Source organism: Myotis davidii, unplaced genomic scaffold, assembly GCF_000327345.1.
Source record: "Myotis davidii unplaced genomic scaffold, ASM32734v1 scaffold189, whole genome shotgun sequence".
NCBI classification, from domain to species: domain Eukaryota; kingdom Metazoa; phylum Chordata; class Mammalia; order Chiroptera; family Vespertilionidae; genus Myotis; species Myotis davidii.
Window position 1 is genome coordinate 2,421,485 of NW_006383017.1, and position 23,878 is coordinate 2,445,362.

General features: G+C 41.2%; 2 long non-coding RNA genes across 2 annotated transcripts in view; one reads left to right on the forward strand and one right to left on the reverse strand.

Annotated features, from left to right (window-relative positions):
* The window catches only part of LOC102768039, a 603,801-nt gene that overhangs the window by 202,959 nt on the left and 376,964 nt on the right, over positions 1-23,878 (reverse strand). The window lies entirely within an intron of this gene.
* LOC102768230 lies at positions 2,325-23,878 on the forward strand. Its single transcript, XR_001512413.1, has 3 exons — positions 2,325-2,983; positions 4,865-4,999; positions 23,854-23,878. It is a non-coding gene; the product is annotated as an uncharacterized LOC102768230 (long non-coding RNA).

Sequence of the window (23,878 nt, forward strand, 5' to 3'; positions counted from 1 at the left end):
ATGATATTCTCTTTCCTCCTAGTTGTAGAATTTCCACTCAGCCAGCCCTCCTGTGGTTCTGGATGATGTCCGTTCCGTCCTTTTGTTGTATCTCTGAAGTGGTTGTTCTAGGCAGCAATCTCCGGCATTAACCTATGCCGCCATCTTGGTTTTTCCCTCTTAGTAAAGTTTCTAATTAGATATGTTTGTTGGGAATGAAAATAGAAAGCAAAAAACCCAGTAAATGGTCCTGTAGAAATTCTGATAGTAACTATAACAACTATACCATCAATAATTCAATGCCATTTGAAACCTGTGCAATTTTAAGTGATTTACACAGACCAGAGTTGGCACATGTTGTAGGTAGATGTGAGGGCACCAAGACACCACTTCACTGTTTTCCCAGAAGTGTAGAGTCAAAAAGGTCACTTGTGGTAAAAGATCTTTTGGATTAGTCTTTTAAATCAATGCATGAATTAAAGATAATTTACATATAAATAAGCTAATACTTTGGCTTTGAAATTAAATGAATTTTTAAAAGATTTAAGTAACTGCAGAAAAGGTCAGATAGTATTAAGTATAGATAATGTGATTTTGAAAAACCACTTGTCTTGTTGGTTTATTAATATTTTGTATTCACTGTCAGTGTTGCTCTAAAAACTGTGCTTAATTAGCAATGCACCAAAGTCAAAGAGAATAAGAAAAAACCTATTTTCAAAATCAGTATTTGGAAGGAACAGGTCTAGAATCTGGACATGAAAATAATCAAAATTAACCTTTGCCCATATATTAATACACTAGAGGCTCAATGCACGAAATTCATGCAAGAGTAGACCTTCCTTCCCCCGCTGCCAGAACCAGCTTCCCTCTGGCAGCCGGGACCTGGGCTTCCCACACAGCCCCGGCTTCGTCCTGAAGGTCGACCAGTCTAATTAGCATATTATGCTTTTATTATTCTAGATATTATCACAACACACTCTAAATAAACCTGGCATCTTTCCAGTGAAATTTACTTTGGTATTTAGCTTCACTGATAAATTACTGCTCTTCCAAAACACAAAAGCTGTAGGTGTTCTGGGAGTTATCAGAGGGGTTCATGATCACAACCTCTAATCCCAATTGGCCTCTTTGGAGTATAAATCTAGAGTTTTTTTCCAACTGTGATGAAGGGGTGAAACCACCACCCTCTTATGAACACCAGTGTACCTTAAAAATGTTGGACCTCAGGATACACAGGTGGAGCACAGGGCATTTTTAGGACAGTGAAACTATCCTTTGTGATTCTATAATGGTAGATATGTGATACTATGCATTTGTCCAAACACCTGCTACTATGCAACACAGCAATACTAATATAAAGCAGGGGTTTCAGTTAACAATAATGTTAACTAAACTGTAACAAATGGTTCACCAATGAAAATAGAAAGCAAAAGTCCCAGTAAATGGTTCTGTAGAAATTCTGATAGTAACTATGACAACCATACCATCAATAATAACAAATGCACCAATGCCAGGTGTTAATAAAATGGACGGTGTGGGCAGGGGTAGGGAGTATGTGGAAAGTGTTTTTCTGTAAACCTAAAGCTGCTCTAGGAATTAGAGCTGTTTTTTAAATTGGTAAGCCTAATGTAATAATACCCCTCAAAGACACCTTCCTTAGATAAATGGCTTACAGACTATACTCAGAGGAGCCCTATTGGCCCTGGGAAATGATTCACTGAGCACTTGGCTTGGGGATGTTTGGGAAAGGGAGCAGGAGAGGGGGGAGCAATGAACAGGAGGCTGCTCCAACGAGGGCTCCATCCTGTTTCAAGGGGAGAACTCCCCTTTCACCTATTGAGCAAATTGTTTTCCACACTGTAATCCATTAGAGAAAGGGTTCCTCAGCTAAAGTTTTTAAAAAGGTATGAAGGTAAGGGAAGGGAAGGGAAGGGAAGGGAAGGGAAGGGAAAATGCAGTGCATGCGAACATTCAGACATCAGCGATGGGCAGTGTCCATATGAAAGGCATCTAAAAAGGAACAGAAGCTGGAAGTAAGTGCTGTGTCCCTCTTATCTTCAATTGCACGCATGCCTCTTCTCAAAATCGGTGTCTCCCCATCAGTCCTCACAAAGGACTCAGGACCCAGGATCCTGCAGATGGCAGCTGGCTCCAAACAAAGGCCCAGTGGCCCGTGGCCCAAAGGTTGAATGGCCTCTCCCAGGAGCTGCTGGGAAAGTCCTGACAGCAGAGGCAGCAGCTTCTGGTCAGGTGGCTACTTCAGAAGTAAACACCTTAGATGGGTTTCTCCCTGAATAACCAGCCCTACACCAAAGAGAAAACACTCGGCTCTTATGACAGGTGCCGGGATTTTTTTCAAGCCTATATGTGTTAAGCTATGCTATAAATTACTGCTGGTGGGTGTGAAATATATATCCATGTATATTGATGTGTGTGTAAACACACACACACACACACACACAGTATGTTACAGTTAAAACCATGTTGTCGACAGTCACTCAACTCCAGAGAAATTTACTGTTCTAAATGCAGACACACACTCAGGATAAAGACAGGAGGATTATAAATGCTTCGACAATTACCAGAATAAAGAAAGCGCCTGAGGAGCATAAACATTTGCAGCACAGCCTTGCGGGCTCACACTGGTGGCCGCGGACCTGTTGCAGATGAGTGTCGGGGAGATCAAACATGATTAAAAATGCAAAGGTGCTGCACCCCGGCTACATGCTTTATTTGACAACAGCTCTGGACTCAAAGGCACCAGTGCAATCCACTGATCAAAGTGCTTTTCAGTAATTCACGTGCCCACTGAGACTCACTACGAAGGACCTCTTAAAGGAGGCAGTTTTTTACAGCCATTAGCAATTCCATTTTGAGACAATCCTTCAATAACACCATTTTTTTTCACAGAGAATTGACAGCTTGTTTTACCAAGATGAGACCTAGAAGTTGTTAGCAACCTGCATAATACATTAGCGATCAGCATCTGAACAGTGGGCTTGAGGTAGGTGCGGGAAAACCAATGGTGGTGCTGACGCTGGTGAGCAGGTGTCCTAATACTACAACTAGAGAAGCTGAGACGAAGTCAGGTTTTACAAAAGTAAAACTTCTGATGTCTGGAGACCCAGGAAGGCCCAGTGGAAGGAAGCAGTCTTCATTTCCTTGCTATTTTGATGTAGTTTTTCCCCTTGTATTCTACTGTGTATTTTTCATTTTATTTACATAGGTACACATACGTACAAAGGATATTTAGAGATTTTTTTTAAACCTATAAATTCAAAGCAGAGCACAAATGTCTTAGGTCTCAGCTCAGATGCTAAGAAGACGAGTCATGATTTATTGAATTAGTAAGGAAGGGCTCCTAAGAGAAACCGCTGAGGGAGTGGCAAGAGGGACTGGAGAAGGCAGGAAGCCATGCGAGGGTAGGATTTGGGTGCAGTCCTCTGAAGGCAGTGACCCCTCCTGGGCAAGGGACCTGGGCTTTCACACCACTCACCAGTCAATCACTGGCTAAGGGCTGCACTTCTCGCTAGCAGCAGGCCACCAGGCTGGTTGAGTGTGACTCCAGGTGGTCCTGCAAAGGTGCAGCCATTGGAAGCGAAGCTGGGGTGGGACTCACAGAAATGGTGAATGGCACTGAGGGGATCTGGGAGGACCTCTGACACCTGCCACTACGACAAAGCAACAAATGGCCCACGTCTCCCTGCCATGGGATCCCCTATTGATTTTTAAAAATAAAGGTGAGGGTGGAAACTAATGTTATTTTAATAATATCATGATTACATTTACTGACTTTTTAACATTTCAAATAATTTGGCCTGTGGAATGCAAATGCTCCTGTCCATTATGACTGAGGCTAAATCTTTAAGATATTGTAACTATAACTGCAGGGTCTGTTTGATCCACCTGGGAGAACTAGAGAAGTTAGCATTTTTTCAAAGCAATGAAGGTTTTACTATAAAAAGTCTCATTAGAAAGTTATCTGTCCCTAAAACATACAGGCAATCAGAAGGTCAGGTATTAAAAAAAGCAACTTTTCATACTTTTCTCCCACCTTTTGGCTCTATCACATACGGAGGTAATGAAAAAGAAAACCAGTCTCCTGTTTTCCATTTCAGTAACCAACCCCCTCGCCACGCCCTCCAGCCAGGCCTCAGCTCTGCTTAAACCAGTGACCTCCATTCTTTACTTTCAGGACAATGGCCTTTGCTGTGTTAGGTACTGAAGCTTCTGCTAACTTATTGCTGTTCCCAGACCTGCAAACACCCATCAAATCATGAGTTTCCTGAGTCCCCAGTAGTAAAAGAGGACCATCCCATTTTAACACCCCCCGGGCATATATTCCAGTCTGTGGTTTTAAATCTTTGTGAATGTTATGGAAGATCTTTGGCGGCTGAGGAAGTTACTGGGCCTGGAAAAGAAGGGAGAGGGGAGGGAGGGGGAACAAAGACCCTTTAAGGATGAGTGCAGGCAAACACCTTGTCCCTGCAGCTCTTCTCTAAAGGGCCTGCTCACAGAGGCGATCTTGGCTTGGGGAAGGCAGAATAAAAACTTAAAAGGGTTGAAAAAATTTAGAAAAGAAACAAGAGTGACCGATAACTTAGCAGAGGGCTTAAATTTTTTCTTTTGTGTGTGTGTCTGTAATGTAGGAAATTGGGCAGGACACCAGTGACTCCTCATTATGTTAGGAGGACAGTGGGAAGTGATGTCTGATGTTATGGGACAAAGTGTGCTGTGCCCCTCTCCTTGCCTAGAATCCCTACGTTTAAGTCCTAACCCCCAATACCTCAGAGTAGGACTGTATTTGGAGATCAAGTCTTTAAAAGGGTGATTGAGTTAAGGTCATTCAGGTGGACCCTAACCCAATGACTCGTATCCTTACCAGAAGAGAATTCAGACAAAGACATGTACAGCGGAGAGACCACGTGAAGACAGTGGGGACAGCCATCTACAAGCCAACGAGAGAGGCTTCAGAAGAAACTGTGATCTCCTTGACCTTGGACATCTAGCCTCCAGAATTGTGAGAAAATAATTTTTGTTGTTTAAGCCACCCAGTCTGTGGTTTACTAACATTTAATGTGTTTGCATGATGAGCCCATAAAGGAAATTGATTACAGTTTTCTATTTTGTGGTGTCATTGTCAGACTTTGATATCTGTGTGATGTTTGCTTCACAAAAACACATCAGCAGTTTTCCTTCTTTGTTCACGCTATGGGTAATTTCATTTTTTTATAATTCTTTGACCCTGTAGTATATGCATACATTATCAAATTTAAAAAGGCATACATTTAAACGCCCCTGCCTGTCTTCCAGCTACATAGTTTCTTCCTCAGAGCCAATTATTGTTATCTGTTGCTTTTATATTCCTTTACAGATATTACACCTGTGTGTGTGTGTGTGCACACACACACAATTCAAATGGTGGCATAACAGAGACAGTGCTCTGCCCTGTATCTTGCCTTTGCCCCTCTAATAACTTCGGAGATTGTTCCATAGCCACATACAGAACCTCTGCATCTTAGCTAAGTGCACAGTATTCCATTTTGAAGATATAAAATTAATCATATCAGTTCTCCTTTTAAATAGTATTATCATTACCTGTTCCTTGAAAGTTCAAAATCATTTGCTTCTGAAAGCATAAAGGCCTGAGGCTTTTTCAGATCCTTGATAATTTCTTAGATTTTTTTCAATAATATTAAAGCTGTTCTCATTTCTCTTTGGTAAGCTTGGGTAACTTTCTTACCTATGAAAAATTCATTCCAGCAAGATTTTTAAAAAGTTGTATGGCAAACATTTTGCAAAGGTTCTCCGTTGATTCTTTTCATTTCTTCCTTAGCCATGGTTCCTTCCCCCCTTTTCACTTTTAATTTTGTGTTTCTGTGCTTCCCTACCATTTCTTTGATTACAGTAGTGAATGGATTAGTTCACTGTGTAGCACTGTTTTCAGGGAAACAGCACTGGGGATTATTCATAATACTTACTGGATTTGTTTTTAAATAAGAAAAAAAAATTTTAATCCTCACCCAGGATGTGTTTTTATTGATTTCTAGAGAGAGAAGAAGGGGACGAGGAGAAAAACAGGGATTGAACCCGCAACCTAGGTACGTGCCTTGACCAGGAATCAAACCCAATACCTTTTGGTATATGGGATTATGCTCCAATCAACTGAGCTACCTGGTCATGGCAGAAAACGTAATTTTTTTACTTTATTTGGTTCTTTCTTCATTCCTTCCACATATTTTGCTATTCTTTTTTAAAAATATATATTTTATTGATTTTTTACAGGAAGGAAGGGAGAGAGATAAAGAGTTAGAAACATCGATGAGAGAGAAACATCCATCAGCTGCCTCCTGCACACCCCCTACTGGGGATGTGCCCACAACCAAGGTACATGCCCTTGACCGGAATCAAACCCAGGACCCTTCAGTCTGTAGGCTGACGCTCTATCCACCGAGCCAAACTGGCTAGGGCTATTCTTTTAAATCAGATGTTAATTCCTTTAAGTTATGAACTAAGAGCTTATGTTCCTCCCAAATCCATATGTTGAAGCCTAATCCCCAAAGTGATGGTGGTACTTTGAGGTGGGAACTTCATGAGAGTGGAGCCTCCAGAGTGGGGTTAGTATCCTCCTAGGAGCGCCCAGAGCTCCCTCACGCCTTCCTCCATGTGAGGACGCTGCAAGATCACCTCTATGAACCAGGGGCAGGCCCTCACTAGAGATTGAATCTGCTGGCACTGTGATTTTGGACTTGCCAGCTCCAGAACTGTGAGAAATAAAGGTCTGTTGTTTATGCCACCCAGACTGGTATTCTGTTACAGCAGCCCAAGTGGACTGAAACAGTTTCTTTTTGTACTTTTTTATTAGTTATTTGGGTGTAAGGCTATACTTTTTCTGCTAAGCACAGCTTTAGCTATAGCGCATAAGTTTATATGTTATATTTTCATTATCAATGGCGTCTAGATTTTTTTTAGAATTGGGTTTTGAATGTTTCTTTAAATTAAGAGGTGTTTGTCAAAGCATTTTAAAAGTCCAGATTGTAAAATTTGATAATGAGTTTTAGTTTATTGCATTGCAATTAGGTGATGAAGACTTTGATGTTTCAACCTTTTAAAATTTCCTGCAATTTCTCTGTAGCCTATTAAGGACATGTATCGCAAATTTTCCAAAGGCCCATAAAAAGATATATTCTCCATCATCAGGGTTTAAATTTAAATATTATCATCTTGTTCATCTTTATCAATTATTTTGTTCAGATTATATTTATCTACTTGATTTCCATAGATTCAGATGTTAAAATCCATCACGTTTGTTTATTTCTCCTTGCATTTCTATAGTCTGCACACTGTGTTACATTACTGTATCATTCTATACTGTATATCCTGAATTCCACACTTTAGAGGGGCCTCCATGTCACAAACATATTCCCACCGAAAATGATCAGAAAACATATCCGGGCCTGTCACTCAGGATTTGATGGCTTCCGTACAACACAGCCAGTAACTTCTATTCTTGTGCCTAATGCCACCCACACCCTGGGAAACCTCCTCTACCTTTCACTCAGGCCAAGTCTGAATGTCAGCAAGGGTTATGAGTTGTGGATTGTGTAACTGCAAAAATGTAGACAATAGAGGTGCACACTGCTGTGTGGTGTGGGCAGCGCAAACTTGGGTGAGAGATGGACAAATTAATGTCAGATCCTTCCTCCCCAGCAGCATGAGTGCAACAGATTCCTGCCTAAGGAACTCAGTTCCCAGAACGCTGCACATCTATTTCCTTTCACAGAACTTTCTGGCGCCACTTCATAGTTGTGGAGGTCTCACAAATTCCAGCAGCATTCGCAACTGATGCACCTAATAGCTTGGGCACATTTTACAATATTAAATAACACACTCTCCTCAAGTCTGAATACATGTTGATGGCAACATGACTTGCATAAAACCAGGTATCAATTCTTTACAGTGGCAAATATATAAACATTTGAACACAAAATTGGAAATCGTTTTATCTTCATAAAAGTATTTAGTAAGATTTAATTAAAATGTCAAAAAATGAAAAAATTAAATCCAGCAATTTAATTGACTTAAAGATTTTATATTGGCTAACATAGTCTGCATTTTGCCTTTTAATTCTAATATATCATTTTGAATTTTTATTAAAATATAACTTTTTTAAAAACACTCAAAAATAATTTTAACTTTCCCAATTTTATAATTCATTTAAATGCTTAATGAAAATATATTCAAATTTTACACACTGTGAATACAAATGCAGGTTAATTTTTAATTCTCTCGACCAGGAGTCAGCAAACTTTTCCTGTATAGGACCAGAGAGTCAACATCGCTGCTGCCCCCTCACCTCTGCTCTTTCAGGACAAGAGGAACTACAGATAGATGTGACCCCAGGCCTTAGATCACTCCTGCCTATAGAGGCAAACTATGCTTACAAAAAGTTGACTATAACACTAATTATTTTACTAAAATAAAGATTAACAGAAAAATAACTCATTTGGAAAACTTATTAGTAATTTATAAATTATTTGTTTTTAACATATTCTTCCAAATACCATAAGCCTAATAAGTAATAGAATATGTACAATAATAATTAAATTCAGTTGTCTCTGATATTTTGCCAATTTTCAGTCATATAAAAATCATAGCTCCACCTATACCTTTACATTTTTGTTGTTAAAAAGTTATATCGACATTTCTTTAACAGTTTATTAGCTGGATTTATAACTTTCAAATATTTAGACAGATGGTATGTGGCCTCCATTTGTGTCTTAAATCAGGCTCCCTAGAAGTAGAAGCTGAGACGGGCACTCTTGCAGAATTGATTGAAGGAGTGCCCTCAAGAGAAAGCTGCAAAGAAATGAGTGTGTGGGGTGGGTCAGAGAGGAAACCAAAAAAATCTGTGGCTTCAGCTGAGCCTTCACCCAACCCCAGGAGGAGCTCTGGGATATGCATGGCAGCACAGAGCCGGCTCACCCTGACAGCTTCCGTGAGTCAGTGACCATGGAGGTCTTTGGTCAAGAGTATAATTCTATTTGGAAGCATTCATCTGTGAGACCTTAGCATCCAACACTCCGAGCAGCTGGGGCATGGGTGTGCTGACCCAGAGAAGTTGATCATGGTGGGGCACCAACAGCATCCTCTATGGAGGGAGACCCAGTGTAAGGATATATCCTCAAGTGACCTCCACTTTGGGCAACTGGGATTCAGTCTTGCTGGGACTCTCTGAGACACCTATGGGCTTCAGATGTATATGAAGAATGTGCTTTAGAATTATTTGAACAAACACGGAGGAGGAGAGCATTTATTCAGGAGTCCTGTCCCCCACTAGGCAGGGGTTACTCCAAGGTTTACGACTCTCTCGCACTGCCAGGCTGCCAGGCCCCCACCAGGTGTCAGAGAAGCTCTAGGGCAGAACATGGTGCAGCTTAGCGAGAGGCTTCAGGTCTCGCCTGCCCGAAGCTGGTTCCACAGCGATGGCCCCAGTAAAATCGTGAGACAAGAATATGAGGCGGGCCACACGAAGTGTCCAAAAGATTAATTAGTTCCCCCGGATCTTTGCAGAATATGGCTAATCCGTCCTGCTCTTGTGTAACTTTCCCATAACTACAGTTGTCCTCTCCACACTCCCCTTACACTTTTAAGTGAGCCGCCTCCTGCACACGCGCCACTGGGAATGTGCCAACAACCCATGTATTTGCCCGGATCTTTGCAGAAAATTGCGACTCCGCAGTGCTCTTGTGTAAGCTTTACCCACTGACAGTTGTCGTCTCCACACTCCCCTTACACTTTTAGACTAACTACCTAATATTCATTTTCAGGACATGGGGACTTACAGATCAATATTGGGTAAAAGAAAAGTGATAACTAACTTATCGATCTCATGGCAATAACTAGCTCTCTCTACTTTCGTTAAGGTCACTAGAATTGATGGTATTATTTCATTATTCAGTGATAATTATATATGGAATGTTTCATTTAAAAATTCAGATAATTTGTATAGTGAGATAAAAAACAAACTCCAATAGGCTCAGTATACTGGTGATGATTATAAAGTGCACATATTGCAAAGTGGTCCCTGAGCACCATTTTTAATGGCAAACAAGGATGCCTTCCCCCAACAAATTAAGCAAAAATGATAGGCTCCCACATTGAAACAAATCTGTAAGATTGCCTTCAGTTCACATTCATTAAGAAGTATTGTTCTTGGGTGTTAGAAACATATAGCATCCAACCTTCTTGTTTAACAGAGCCCAGCAAGGACTCCAATGCACAGGTCTGGTTGTCATTATGAAAGAATTTTTGCCAACAAGTTACAGTCAGCTTACTATCATTCAATCATGTCGCTACTGGAAATAATTTCATGGTAATTGGCATATTCTAGATAAGAGAAGACTGCAAATGGCTGCCGGAATCATTAATGATTTGTGCTGACTTTCATGGTAAAAGTGACAATATATTAGTTTACCAGATGCTGGATCAAGCCATGGGCCATTAACGGAGGGTGTTCTGGGAATGTTTTCACAACAAATCCCAGCTGGTGTATTTTCAGCTCGCAGACATAATCGCATGCATCCCACAGCAGATCCACCACAAGGCTGTCAGATACATCACGGCCTCATTATCAGCTCTTACTCCTAAAAGTAACACATTGTCCTGCCAAGACCCCAAATATTAAGTGAGCATTTAAAGAAACTGCAAGCTGCACTGCCTTAAAAACCATTTACAGCACTCAAGTGTTCCAAACGTCCTTCGTTGACAATGTTGCCTCAATGTTCGCAAAAAAGCAAAACCGAATTCCTGTCCTGCCAGGAGGCTTTCAGACCGAGTCTCTTAGGGACAGGTGTCGGTTTATCAGTCCAGTTAATGTGCTGCATTCAGAACAGAGGCACCGGCACCAGGTAAGCAGGTTAAAAAAAACACTGACTCCAGGAGATTTACTGTACACCACATTAGCAACCCGGCGACTCCCATTTCTCAGCAGTCTGCTGCGCAGACATTCCCTGAAGAAGCCTCCATCTTCCCGAACCTTCAGAACAAATGTACAGCTTATTTAAATCCCTTCTCTGTCTTGCCTATGCATGAGGCTCCTCTCCCCAATACTGAGCAATCCTATTTGAAAATAAAGGCACGTTTGCAAAACAAAACATAAATAAATAAATAAATAAATAAATAAATAAATGGACAGTTCCTGTTCTCACTTGATCTCATCACTGTTGCCAGGTCTCATGACCAGCTTATCCACCAGAAAATGTAAGAAAGCAAATCTTCCATGAGCACTTATCCAGCCAAGTGTGACTTTCAAGAATCAAAACCCTGATGGGCGAGGCAGTGCCCTCGGTGTCCCTGGGTGTGTTTGGACAGGACAGACCAAGGGGGTGTGTTTGGACAGGACAGAAAAAGGACTCTCTTTCTTCCAGGCTGGCTCCAACCTCCAATGTCTTCTCCAGGCATCACCTTTGGAACCTCCTCAGCCATCCTCACCTCTGAGACCAGCCTACACCGTTTTGTTGTGTTTGTTTGTTTGTTTGTTTGTTTACCTTAACTTCTTACTGCCAAACAAGCAGGAGCTCCCAGATTCATCAGAATTATTCCATCAAGATGGCGGCTGCTGTCAACTGCCTGGCCACTGCCACTCTGATCTGCAGGCCTCCTGCACATACCTCTTTCTGGGCTTCTATTTCAACTGTATCAATGTGCTCTGGAGAGCATGGGCCTCTTCGTCCTCGAGCTGGTGAAGTGTGAGGGCGCTGAGCATTTCTTCAAGATGCAAAACCAGCTCGGTGGCCACACCATCTTCCAGGAGGAATGGGCAAAACTCAGAAAGCCATGGAAACCGCCGTAGCCTTGGAGAGGAACCTGAACTAGGCCCTTCTGGAGGTGCAGGCCCGGGGCCCGGACTGTGAAAACCCTCAGCTCGATGACTTCCTGGATGAGCAGGTGAAACTCATCAAGAAGATGGCGGCCATGTGACTGACCTCCGCAGCCTGCCGGCCCCCAGGCTGCACTCAGCAAGTATCTCTTCGAAAGAGACGACTAGGAGCCCTTGGAGCCCAGAGGCTATTGAGGGGGTCCCTCTGCATTCCCCTGGTGTCTTGCCTTTGTCTGAGCCTCTCCCCAAAACTACCAGCCATTCTTTTAACCACCCAGTAGCCCTCTCCCATGTATTGGACCAAATGAAAACAATAAAGCTTTGTGTAGCAAAAAAAAAAAAAAAAAAAAAATTTGCCCGGCGGGATGGTCCTTAAAGTGCCAAGGCACCAGGTGATGGCAATCAGGGCCCCATTCTATTACCAGGTTGCATGTGTGACAGGGCTGCTGCAAGGACCGCCTATATCAGTGATGGCGAACCTATGACACGCGTGTCAGAGGTGACACGAGGACTCATTTTTTTGGTTGATTGCTCTTTGTTAAATGGCATTTAAATATATAAAATATCAAAATATAAATCTTTGTTTTACTATGGTTGCAAATATCAAAAAATTTCTTTATGTGACACAGCACCAGAGTTAAGTTAGGGTTTTTCAAAATGCTGACACGCCGAGCTCAAAAGGTTCGCCATCACTGGCCTATATGTACCGTATTGGTAATCAGTGCATTCGTAGCCAATCACCGCCAAAAACAGGATGGCATTCTTCCATCATGATTAGGGGTTTTGTGAGCATTTTGGGGTGGGGGACACTTTCTCACTGAAGTCTCTTCCGCCCTATTCACGCTCATTCAGCTCTTTCTGGGGGAAGTAAAAGCTGCAGTGATAATCCCGTAAGTATGACTTGGAAGAGTATAAAAGGTGCAGTGTATAAGCAGTTGGATAAGGAAGCCTTTTATGTTGAGAGTCACTGAATGGGTAGTTGAGGGCAGCATGAGTGGGGAAGGGGCAGACTTTATTTCTACAGCAGTGAGAGAAGTGGGCACACCATGGCAGTGCGAGTCCTTTAATCACCGATTACTCATTGTCCCTGCCCCTTGTTTCACCTTGCTTCTTGGTGCCAGCCAGCTCCTCACTGCCATTTTGCTCTCAAAGGGGCAGGAGCAAGCAATGAGATTTTTGGTAGGGACCCAGTTTCTCATTGAATGCCAACTCAGCCAGCTGGCACCGAACAGGCCGAGCCTTCTTCAGAGGAGGTTAGCAAAACCCAAATTAGCATGCTCCATTTTTAAAACTTGCTTTTATTTAAAGACTAATTCATGACAAACAATGGCTCCCCCACTGAGGTCTGGCACCCCGGGGGTTGGCACCCAACCAAACACATGCAACCAATTGCCACCCTGGGATAACACGCAACTAACAAGCTCCATTTTGAGGCAGGAGAGTCACTCAGAGTGTAACCCCGGAAGGCAGCGGACACAGAAAAGCTCCTTTCATAACCCTGGCCTACGCTAACCATGGCAGCAAAGTGCCTGAAAAACACTTTTGTTTCCTGCACCGATGATTTATCTCCACGAATGTCTGCAAACATGGCTAACTTAGAGGAAGGCGATCCCCTCATGGTTACTGGAGGCAGGGGCTCTGCCCTTCTCTTTCCTCCAAGGAGAATAAGTTGCCCACTACCTCAAAGCTCTGCTCCTTGCCCTGTCTGCAAATCTACTGACACCTAGCACCTCCCTCAGACTTTGGTTTGAATCAGCGGTTCTCAACCTGTGTGTCACGACCCGTTTGGGGGTCGAACAACCCTTTCACAGGGGTCACCTAAACACATCCTGCATATCAGATATTTACATTACGATTCATAACAGTATGAAAATTACAGTTATGAAGTAGCAATGAAAATAATTTTATGGTTGGGGGTCACCACAACATGAGGAACTGTATTAAAGGGTTGCGGCATTAGGAAGGTTGAGAACCACTGGTTTAGATGATCAGGAGTCCTTCATATAAGCAAAAGCTCTGAAGCCAGGATTCCTAGGTTCAAATCCCAGCTCCACCATTTACTGGTAATTGGTAAGTAATTTAACCCATCTATGCCTCACAAATTGCTTCCCTATCTATAAATTGGAATAATATTAGCATCTGCCTTGTCGGGTTATTATGAGTATGAATAAGTTAATTAATAATGGACATAAAATGCTTCCTAGGTATCATTACTCCTTTATTAAAGAAGCTCTTTGAGCCCGGCCAGTGTGTCTCAGTGGTTGAGCATCAAACTGGAAACCAATAGGTCACTGGTTTGATTCCTGGTCAGGACAGGTGACCGGGTTGTGAGCTCAATCCCCAGTAGGGAGCATGCAGGAGACAGCCAATCAATGATTCTCTATCATCATTGATGTTTCTATCTCTCTCTTTCTCTCTCTTCCCATCTCTCTAAATTCAATAAAAACTTTTTTTTTAAGTAGCTCTTTGAGTCTGAAAGGAAATACTCTGCATTTCAGTCACAGTGTACATCTCCCCATGCACTTCCCAGGGTTTCTGCCTCTAGGCCTTTGCTCACCATTCCTTCCCCTCTTCAGCTGTCCGCCCCCACTGCCTATCCCTGCATGACCAGACCCCTCCTTCACTGCCACCTCTGCAGGGCATCTTCCTTGTATTCCAGTTGCAAGAAATCCCTGCCCTCTTGGCTCACCACTGGCATTTCTGCAAACAAATGACAGTATTTTATGTGCCTTTTGGGGTAGGGAACATATTTCCTCTTCTAGACTGATGGCTCCTTCTAAGCATAACATGTGAATAATTGGCACAGAATAGGCACTCAATGAATAGTTGTTGAATAAGTAGATGGTTGGGTAAAAAAATTGCTCTGCATAAATGAGTAGCATTATACTATGCTTATGCCAGACACTACTAGCACTTAATGATAAGGACAATTTCTTAAGGACATTCGTAGTTTCTTTGGCTCAAATTAAGAGTTCAACTTAGTGTCACTGACTTAGGCTCACAAATCAAACCCACCAGGGGGATTTGTCAATAACTGTTTATGTCTTCTAGGGCTGCCATAACAAAATACTTCAGGCTGGATGACTTCAATAACAGAAATGTATTCTTAACAGTTCTGGAGGGTGAAAGTCCAAGATCAAGGAGTCAGCAGATTTGGTTTCTCCTGAGACCTCTCTCCCTGGCTCGCAGAATGCTACCGTCTTGCTGTGCACGTGGTCTTTCTCTGTGCCCGCGCATCCCAGGTGTCTTTTCCTCTTTTCATAAAGACACCAGTCAAACTGGATTAGGGTCCCACTCTTCTGACCTCATTCAACCTTAACTACCTCTTTTTTTAAAGGTCCCATCTCCAACACAGTCTCATTGCGGCTTGGGCTTCAACATATGAATTCTGGAGGGACAAAATGCAGTCCATAACACTCAAAACATAAATATTCTGGAAGTTGCCGAAACCGGTTTAGCTCAGTGGATAGAGCGTCAGCCTGCGGACTGGGAGGTCCCAGGTTCGATTCCGGTCAAGGGCATGTACCTGGGTTGCGGGCACATCCCCCATGGGAGATGTGCAGGAGGCGGCTGATCGATGTTTCTCTCTCATCGATGTTTCTGACTCTCTATCTCTCTCCCTTCCTCTCTGTAAAAAAATCAATAAAATATATTTTAAAAAAATATTCTGGAAGTTACTTAAATCCACAGGAGACTTGGGGGGAGGGGTGGCCCTCATAACCCTCTGCTCATAAGGTGAATCCTCGCATTCAGGCCCTGATTATATTAGCAAAAACTTCAGCCAGTGGACACAGATCTGGCATCAAATATGTAACATTTTATTTAGATGTAAAACCCACCTCTCTTCAGAATCTGTGAGATTCAGTTAGGGTCTCAGCCATGCTTTCCTTACAGACGGAAGAACATCAGCATCCCTGGCAGCAACCACAATACAGTGACATTGGCTTCTGTTAAAGCCACAACCTCTCAAGAACAAGTAGAAATGTCCAGCTAAGCCCTCTAGTCTGCGGCTCACTTCCTATTTATCTGAATCCTATCTCTCTGAATACTAACCTAGAGCTTGATGTAGCCCTGAAAACTGGAACCAGATTCTCATGTCGGCATCCCTTTCTCCATTTTCTCATTCTAATTGCTGCTAACAGCACCCACCATCTGTACTAGATAGTCTAGCTTTCTCACATTGCTTCAAACCACTGCTTCCCGATTAGGTGGATCCCACACTTTAACCCATAAGCTGATGGCTCCCTTGGAATGTGTTCTCATCCCTCTCCTAAAACACTTAACACCTTTTACCTGGTGGGATAATGGTATATATGTCTCTCTTGCCCGATTTTTTGAACTAGATAAGGTTAGGATTGTGTTATCCGAACCAGCACCTAACGTGACATGGCACACAGCAGAATTGCTCCAAGAGTCTTCTGCAGTTCACCGAGACTTTGCCAGGATGCTCACAGTGCTGAGCACCAGACCACAGAGCCATCCAGCTCTATGATGGGGGAGGTCAACGCTGAGAGACCAAATATCTCCCTCTGTTTTTAAGTCACAGGCTCTGGCCAGTTGACCCAGAAACATCCCACACCTCCACCACGACTTACCAATTTGTCTAAAATAATAAAGAGGAAAGTGAGAGGCGATTAGCTCCACTTCCATTTGCCAGTCAATCATCTCCTAAATTATTCATCAGTTGAAGTATTGCCAAGAAATGCGCAGGCGTCTCTCCAGAAGTATAAAGTAGTCATTTTCAACTGAACAATTAACCATTTCATCCATCTGGAAGTCTTATTTATGAAAAAGTGGATGTGGGAGGCATTTTTGCCCTTTTGAGTGCTAGGGGAGGTAAGGGAGGTCTAGGTGACATCTGAATGTGGCTTCCCTCCCACCCTCATGTGTTAATGACTTGGAATCCTGTATTTAAAAAAGATGTTCTACAATATTTCCTGACCAGTTAAGCATCTGTAACACTGTTCTTAATAGCATAACACTTCTGACTGATCATTTCTGGCAAGAATGAAGCGATCATTGTCACCCTTTCTTCCTGATGATTGATTTAGTGAAAAATAGCCATAATTCATGCTTTCTTGGAGATTACATTCTAGGGGAGGAGACAGTAAAAAAAAAAATGGAGGTAAACCAATGAAGAAAAGGGGCTAAGAAAAGAGGAAGATGGACATAAGAGAGATGTCAGTATCAGGAATTATAATCTATGGATCAGGAAAATCCTGAAACTAGGGACCTTATATGTAATCAAGTCCAAAGTATGAATATGGCATGAATTCAAAAGAGAAATATTTAGCTTTCAATTGACCTCAGAGACTCTGAATTTCCAGTGACATATATTTCTCTGTCTTCTATTCTAGTCATGTGTTTTTTCCCTACTATTATCACAATTTCTTAGGGGTAATTTTCTGAGCAAGAAGCATAGTGTGCAATTTGCCTTGTCAGTCTCAGCTAATGCTCATTAATGTTCCAACTTTTATATAAGTGATGTACTTCTAAAGGTATTGCAAGATGGAGCTAAAACTAATACTTTTTCTTCTACTTTTTGGCATTGTTTAGAGGAGGGAAGGTGAGAAATAATGTTAAGTTTAGCTTAACTGCATCTTCAGAAGGTTGCTTAAGCATATTTTGATGGCCTTGTCAATGAGAATGAAGTCCAGGACTGCTAGATACCTTTAATTTTGAAGTGTGTACTTTGGGGTATACATATATGACCTTCCTAGCACATTTTACTTGAGACTTAACCCCATGTTTTATGAAAGATATGTTATATTACACAACTATTAGATGTGAAGTCTTCGAAAGTATTTTTGTATTTTTACATTTGAAATTATTTAATAACATATAATCTTGCTTAATTTTAAACTTTCTCAACACTCACATGCATTTTCAGAAATTCGTAAGAAGTGAGAAAAGCTAACTCATAATGTAGCTCTTATTAAATTTAGTAATTAATGGCAAACGCATAATGTTCCCTTTTGTTGACGTTTCATTAACTATCTACTTGTTCTGATTGTGTGATTTCTCCATATATTGTAACCAAAGTAATGCTTCTTTTCCTTCCAGTTCTCAATATTTGTCAAGGCTCATGAAACACAATGGCTCCAGTCGTTAGGTCTGGGTATCCAAAGGTGAAAGAAGGTATGAACTGTCTGATCCATTCCCAGGTCTCACTCATATGGCACTTGGGGGTAGGTCCCCAAAATAAAGGTGATGCTACTGTACCCATGTACAAATGACTGTACTGAAATTCCTACTATTAGCCTAAAGCCCGCTGCCATCTTATTTTGATTTGTGCACTTTTGTCTGTAGTTCCACTCAACTTCACTCAAAAAGATAACCTTGCTTTCCTAGCAAATTTTCAAACCCTAGTGCATAAGAATCAACCAGAGCTCTTGTTTAAAATGGAGATCCCTGGGTCCCTATATCCAAAGAATTTCATTTAATAGATACAAGTAGAGCCAAGAAAGCAGAATTTTAATCTTCTGAAAACCTGAGAGTTTATACCCCTCCAGAGGAAACAGTGGTTGATAACAGCTGCTAAATGAGTCTTGCCTTGAAATTCTGGACAACGGGAATCAACTTAGGCCCCTCTCTGGTTCTTTAGAACCAATCAGCTTTCAAAAAAGGTTCCCTCCAAAGACCTTGATTTATCTGGTCTTGGGCATGGGTATTTTTTTTAAAGCTACCATATAAACAAATCAAGTAATACAGGTGGCCTAAGAATGTTACCTCTTTAACCCACCTCCTGAGGCGATGAAAAAGCCTAAATATCCAAAATGAAAACAGAGCAGGAGGGACTAGGCAAAACAAAGACCCATTCAGCCCCAACTGGGCCTCATGGTTACAGCACAAAAACGTCTAGCCCTCCCTTTGGTTTTCATTGGCTGGCAGAGTGATTTAGTAGCTCTATTATAGAAGCAACTCCATTATAATTACAGTGTTTGAATTATAAACAAAACCAAAAAAGATGCAGAAGCAATAGTCTCTTAATCAACACTGTAAAGCAAGGCAATTTCTAGCTGCAGTTAAAAGCAAACTCTGAGATATTAAGAGTAAACTCTCCAGGCCTTTGATTTCTGTCTCTTTCCTGTAAGAGTGACACCAGTCACTTTTTCAATTAAGCAGTTTGACACCCTGAAGAAACCCAGAGTGCATGATTTAATGAGCACATAGTGTATGCATGGTAATGGGAAGGCTGACAGTTTGCTCATGTCAAACTGACAAGAGAGCACTACACATTAGTGAAAAGGTTTCATGGGTCTCTTTTCATTAAATAAGCTCTACAGTTCAGAAACATTCCAATTGTATTGGCAAAGCTGTCACTGCTTGTCCCGGGTGACCTTACTCTTTGTCACTCTCCAAGTCCTCAAGTCTTGACGAAAAACGTACTTTTAGAAAACAGAGTATGAACACAAAATGGGGACATTCAAAGGTTCTCTGATGTTGGCAGGGTTTACGTGGAGCCTCCTGAGCCATGACTCCATTGGTGATGCTACATTACACAGACTCTCACCCAGTGTGCGCCGATTCGTCACAAGCACTGCCGAATCACCTGCATGAGCCGTACAAAGGAGGCCTATCTGTTAAGTTATTCAACATTTTAGAAGCAGTGCAATGTACTGAAAAAACATGGGCTTTGGTGACAGATGGGTAGGGGTTCAAACCCTGACTAAACGCATTCTATGGCCTTGGTCAAGTGACATCACTTCTCTGGAGTAGAGTTTCCTGATTTGTAAAATGTGGACAATCACATATACTTTGTACAGAGAAGATTGTACAATGCTTCTCATGGTTGCTATAATTTGTGTTACTGAAATAAGTTGATCCATAGAAGTTCAGAGTATGGAGTTTTAAGGAAGTTAACTATAGTCTGACTTTCCTGAAATTTCTACCGTGAACCTTATTTGGAGTTATAGAAGAAGGAAAACAATAGGCTAACATTTATGCACCAATGTGGTCTCATGTAAACCTATCAAGATTCTGAAAAAGTAGGTGTTATTACCCCATTTTTATAAAATCTGAAAAACAGGAAGGGATCTTAGAATCATATGAAAATTTTCTTTTTTAAAAATATTACATATTTTACTGGGGTGCCATTGGTTAATAGGATCATATAGGTTTCAAGTGTACATTTCTATGATACATGATCTGTATCATGTGAAAAAAATTCTAACATGAAACATCTGTGTTTCCCTTTTTGCCCTGTCTACCAGAAAACTTGGAGTCAATTTTTGTGCTTAATGTGTATTTGCAACTCTATTAGCAGCAGTGGTAAGAGGATTTGTTTTCGAATTTTCTATTTATATTCTATTAATCTGACTTTAAATTGGCTATACACCACCACAAATGAAATACAGATTTCTTAGCTAGCTAGTAAGGAAACAACGAGCAAGATTCCATATGTTTTATTAAATAGTTGTTGATTTTGTTAAATGATTGTTAGCTTAAAGTGATGCCTCTTAACTCACAATTGAGTTAGTCCTCAAAAAATTCTAGACTCAAAAATACTTAACGTGATCTCACTTGGAATTTTATCACTTGGAAATATACTCATTTATAATTATGTCATCTTAATGGAATGACCCTTTTATTAATAGTAATATGGTTGCATATACAGATACAATTTTATTATTTTTTTCCTGTTTGCCTCCTCTATTTTTTGTCCTCTATTTCTTTTTTCCTGCATTCTTTTGGGATCATTTTTAAAAATGCTTAGTATTCTATTTTTACCCCTGTACTTTTAGTGGCTTTTCTGGAGAGTAAAATTCTTGACCTTTCACAGTCTATTTAGAGTTAATTTCATACAAACTCATATAAAATTTGAAAGCCTGGCAAGTGTATAAGTCCATTTACCACTCCCCCCGCCCCCACCATTCTTTATGCTACAATTGTCCTATGTTCTGCATCTGTACACAGCACCTTATAAACATCACAGTGTTGTGATTTTTTCATTAAAAGATTCTATGCATTTTAAAGATACTAAGAAAAAAATACTCTTTTATATTTACAATCTCTGACAGCCTTCATTCCGTCCTACAGGTGTAAGCTCCCACTTTATCTCACTTTAGCCTGAACAACTTCCTGTAGCATTTCTCCTGGTGCAGATCTGCTGCCAATGCATTCTTAGTTCTATCTGAAAACGTCTTCAATGTGCCTTTATCCTCAAGGATACTTTTACTATACATAGATTTTTGAGTATTTAACAGGTTTTTTTCCTCTGTATTTAAAAAACTGTTTCACTTTTCCTGGCCTCTGTAGTTTCTGATTGGATGTCAGCGCGTATTTAAAGCTTGACCCTGAGAGGCAATGCACCATTTTTCTCTGGCTGCTGTTAGATTTCCTCTTGATTGTTGGTGTCCAGTTTTAGATGTGCCTGGGCATGGTTTTGCTCCAAATGTACCTGTTTGGGGTTGATGGAGTTTCTAGATCTGTAAATGTATGTATTTCACCGAATTTGAGAATTTTTAGCCATTATTTCTTCAAATATTTTTCTGTCCCATTCTCTTTCTCCTCTCCTGAGAATCCAATTACACATAGGGTAGGCATTTATTTTTGTCACATAGGTCCCTGAGGCTCTATTCCTTTTTTCTTTTAAGTAGTTTAAATCTTTTTTCCTTTGGAAAGAAAATTCCTATTGATCACTGTTCAGGTTCACGGGCACCTTCCCCATTCCTTCTAATGATCGAAGTCCACTCAGTGAATTTTATTTCAAATCTGCTTTTCAGTCTGGAATGTCCGTTGGGTTCTGTTTTCTGTTTCTGTGTTTTTATTCACTGTAAGTGTATTTTTCTGACCATCCATTGTGTGGGGTTACAATAGCTTCTTTAAAATCCTTGTTAATCACACATCTGGTGATCCTGGGATTCGTCTCAGATGGTTGCCTCTTCACTTCAGAGGATTTACATTTTCTCTGTTTTTCATATGTTGTGTCATTTTGGGTTGTATCATGAGAATGTATGAATACAAATATGGTGTGAAGCCTTAATGCTTTTTGAAGAACACTAATTTCTTTGTCCTAGCAGACAATTTCCCTGGTTACACCCAAATTGAAAACTCCCTTGGTTGGCAGCTCAAATCTCAGTTCGGGTCTTCTATCTTAGCTGTGCTAGCAGGCGTGTGGCTCAAGGGTCAGTCAAAAATGTGGGCAATGGCCGAAACCGGTTTGGCTCAGTGGATAGAGCGTCGGCCTGCGGACTGAAAGGTCCCAGGTTCGATTCCGGTCAAGGGCATGTACCTGGGTTGCGGGCACATCCCCAATGGGGGATGTGCAGGAGGCAGCTGTTTGATGTTTCTCTCTCATCGATGTTTCTGACTCTCTGTCTCTCTCCCTTCCTCTCTGTAAAAAATCGATAAAATATATTTAAAAAAAATGTGGGCAATGGCCCTAGCCAATTGGCTCAGTGGACAGAGTGTCAACCTGCAGACTAAAGGGTCCTGGGTTTGATTCCAGTCAAGATCAATATGCCTATTGATCTCCAATAGGGGGTATGCAGAAGGTAGCCAATCAATGATTCTCTCTCATTATTGATGTTTCTATCTCTCTCTTCCTCTCCCTTTCTTCTGAAATCAATAAAAATATGTTTTTTAAAAAATGTGGGCAGTGTTTGTGTATAGAACTGTGAGCTTCCCTTGTCTGCCTCTCTCTTTTCCAGGATTCTAGCTGCATTTTCCAGGGACTACGCTTACCTTGAACTCTGTTCTTTTGGTTTTCAAACCAAAATGACAGTGGGTTTCCTACTGGCATTAGCCACCTGGAGTCATTCAACTCAGCCTGCCTTTAGTCCACCAGTTGTCAAATGGGGAACTCACTCGGCTTGGTCCCTGCTTCCAAGTTCTGAATTTCAATGCCCCTCTAGCACCTGCTGGCTTATTTCCACTGTCCAATGGCACCAGGTAATTCCCCGCCCCCTTCTTCATAGTTGTCACCTGTGAGTGTCAGGTTCAGTAGAGCCATATTACAAACAGAAACAAGTAGAAACATTTAGAAAATGTTCCTTTGCTTTTCCTAGTTCCTCTGCTCAAAATACTTAGCCTCCACCCATATCCTCATCGAGTGATACTGGGTTTCGGTTTCAAGTTAACAGACTCAGAGCTTCCCTGATCAACTTGCCAAGTACATGCGGAGATTTGGAAAGAAAACACAGCACAAGTGAAATGATAAACAGCAATGAGATCATGCCCATTGATGGGCAGCATTTATCTCAGAGCAATAAGGCTTGTACAGGATCGTGGCTACAAAGATTATCTACATGGTATTTTTGCCATGTTCTTTATTTTACTTTATTTTTTTTTTATCTCAGATATCTCTATATCCTGCCTCATTGGAAACTTCAATAGGTAATGTACTAAGAGAAAGAGAATATTGAATATAACATCTTTAAATACCAACATAGAGTTGGTACATGCACATCCTCCTAATAATATTCCTAAGGCTTCCATTTCTTGAGACGTTTTATATGCCAGGCATCTTGCTAATCATTTTACATAAATTGTCATTCAATCCTTCATAATCATTCTATGAGATAATTCCTATAATCAGACTCATGTTATAGAGAAAGAAAGCAGAATTCGGAGAGGTTAAGTGAGCTGAGATCACACAGCACCTACCGAAATCCAAGTTAGTCATCTCAGAGGAAAAGCAGCAGAGAGTGTGTACCTGGGGCTCGGAGTACATGCCCTTTGCTTTAGGTAAGAAAAGAAGTCTTTCCAAGCAGGAGGAATAAGTGAGGACTCTAACACTCAAAGTTATATTCTACAATTCCTCTTTCCAGTAATTACTGGTATTAAAATGCCCCTCCTTTGGATGCATATTTTATATCGACAGTTTTCCTGTGTGTGTGTGTGTGTTTAAAGCCTTGTTTCATGGCTTAAAAACAACAGCCAGAACAACAGCACAAGAACAAACAATTCCATGCAGAGGCTCCAGTAAAGAGGCTGCGACACCAGGGCTCCGTGTCACCGCACTTACTGTCCTCACACCTTCTGCTTTCCAGGTAAACTCTAAGGAGGCAGGTGGTT